The sequence below is a fragment of the Pipistrellus kuhlii genome, unplaced genomic scaffold (assembly GCF_014108245.1).
Source record: "Pipistrellus kuhlii isolate mPipKuh1 unplaced genomic scaffold, mPipKuh1.p scaffold_m20_p_42, whole genome shotgun sequence".
Lineage (NCBI taxonomy): Eukaryota > Metazoa > Chordata > Mammalia > Chiroptera > Vespertilionidae > Pipistrellus > Pipistrellus kuhlii.
In genome coordinates, this window is record NW_023425543.1 from 2,514,506 (window position 1) to 2,517,068 (window position 2,563).

Consider the following 2,563-nt stretch of genomic DNA (forward strand, 5'->3'; position numbering starts at 1 on the left):
TTGAGACATAGACTCAGTTGCCTAGAAAGCTGGTATGAGTATAAATACTGAATGTCTTATTGGGTTTTAAACCTAAGTATTCATCTCTGTGGGTGTGTCAGTGAAAACTCCAGCTGCGTCCCGTGACAGATGGAGTTGTAAGTGGACAGGGGTAGCAACTGCTTTTTGGCAACGTTTGCCTGGACAAATGGAGTCCAAGAAAGGTGCTCAGAGGGAAGGGGATTGTGGGAGGGAACGGGCCGTGCACAGTGCTCCCCAAAGGCTCAGCGTGCTCTTGTCTCTCCGGTCAGATGATATTCACAGGTTATACAAAGCGAGGTGATAGGCATTATAAAGCGATCATCAGTGTATTTTAACCATTCTGATACCAGGGTCGTTTTGAATGGTTTCAGTATTTTTTTTTAAATTAATTATAAAAGTAATACGACAGCATTACAGAAACTTTGAGAAACCAAGAAAAAAAATTTATACCCTTAACCCATCGACACAATTACTCTTCATTTGCCTTCATTATCTTGTGTATTTTATCTTGTGTATTTTATAATTGTAATAATGGTATACGTACAACTTCATGGTGGGTTCTCTACCTTGAATTATAAGGTAAGTACTTTTCAGAATGCTGAATCGTGTAGTAATTACTTATTTAAATACTGCTTACTGTTCACTTTATTCATCCCATTTTGTTGGTTTGAAATTATAGGCTTCCCTTTTGTTTTTTCTCACTTTAAACATTTTTGCTCTCTTACTGCTGTGCTGTACCCATGGGGTTGATCCCAATTCATAAGTATAGACTTTTTTTGGAGGTATGATGAATTATTTTTTTAGGAAGGGCAATTGTCAACTGAAACAGCAGCCAATGAAGAGTAGATAAGGAAACTCCCGGTGTCACAGCTCCCTTATGTGACACAGGAGGCATCTCAATTTGTGACCCGCATCCCAGAATTATCAAATGCTTTCCAATTCCATCTGATGCTTCCGGATTCCCGCCCAAAAGGAATACATTAAGAACATGGAAACCTGCTCACTGATAGGAAACCCCCGAACAGTAAGGGAGGGAATGTAGACATTAAGAAGCTATGTAAAACACCCTTTAAATATAATTAACTACATTTTCATATCCTCGCGGTAATACAAAACACAGTCCCTTGCAGAACGGGTTCAGATGACTTAAATACCAAATACATTTTTAGTCCTTTACGTAAGTGTTTGGAAGTTACTCGGCTTATGTAAAATGGGGCTATTCATACTTTTCTGCGGCAGTAACTGCACACCAGGAAGGCCAAGAGAAACACAAACCAGGGGATGGAGTTTCCCACAGCTGCAGCGTGAAAGGACGGGAACGGTTGATTCTGTGCACGTGGACGGCTTCTTTGCTCTGGGGAATCCACACGGAGGGAGGAAGGGAGATGTGCACAGAGGTTCCTGGAGGGAAGGAGGACATCACCCTGTCAGCAGTCACATTCTCCTCCTGCGCTGTCCGATGTCGGTTATGTGAGGTTGTCCGTCCCTGAGCAGCTGCATGATGAGGGCGCTGTCTTATGTATGAGTCTTCATTCGGTGTATCAAGTTCTGCAGTGGCTTCAGCCGTGTTGGCCACTGTGCAGGCGAGCTCAGGGTTATGGAGGATCTCATAGTAAAACACGGAGAAGTTGAGAGCCAGCCGCAGGCGGATTGGGGGTGTGGGCTGCATCTCCTTGCCCATATCAAAAGCCTCTTGGAAAGCTGCTTGGGAATTGTCTATCCTTTGTTTTCGATCATCACCACATGCGACCTCAGCAGGGTACCGGAAGTAGTCTCCCTGCAACCTTCCTCTCTGAGTCAGTTGTGTCGGCTATTAAATCCTTATCCAGCAATGCCAGCATGGCGGTGCAGATGGACCGCAGCTCCGCCTCCATTTTCTCCCGGGAGTTCTCGATCAGCTGCAGCTTCTTGTCCAAGGTGTCTGTCTTCTGCTTGAGGCTCCAGATGACCCTCCAGGCGGACAGGTGGCCGCCCGCCACGTTCTTGTCGGCCACCGAGAGCTGGTGGCGCTCCTTGTTGGACAGCTTGGAGCCCTCCTCCGTCACTGCCTTTATGAAGGTGACCATGGTGTCTTAGCGCTCAGCCTGCTGGGCCACATTCGCCTTCCTGATCAGCTCCGTCTTCTCCATGGCAACGGGAAGAGAGCATTGGCGAGCACTGATGGGTCAGAGGAGGCGTATGGAGAGCCTTCATGTCTTTGAGGCCGAGGTGTGGGTCTAGAATAGACTTTTAAGAATATTCTCTGCCAAAGGTCTGAGTATTTGGCAATCACTTTAATGCATGTTGCTAAAATGGTGCCTGAAAAGCATTGTTGGTTGAGAATGACATCTTTGCAAGTGGACGACCTCGGGTTATAATCCGAGTGTGATTTGCTTTTCCAAACACTATCAGTCCACTGGTAGCATCAGTTCCCCACCCACGGCCACCTCCAGGGCCGCCTCACCTGAGCTCATGCCTGGCCTTACCTCCTGAAACTCAGACCCAGTTCATGTCCCCATGGGTTTCTGAGACCTTCTCCCTCCCCCCACACATACACACATCC

The 2,563-nt window shown here is 46.7% G+C and overlaps 1 pseudogene; it reads right to left on the bottom strand.

Moving 5' to 3' along the window:
- Nucleotides 1-1,448: 1,448 nt before the first annotated feature.
- LOC118704321 lies at nucleotides 1,449-2,219 on the bottom strand (annotated as a pseudogene).
- Nucleotides 2,220-2,563: the final 344 nt, after the last annotated feature.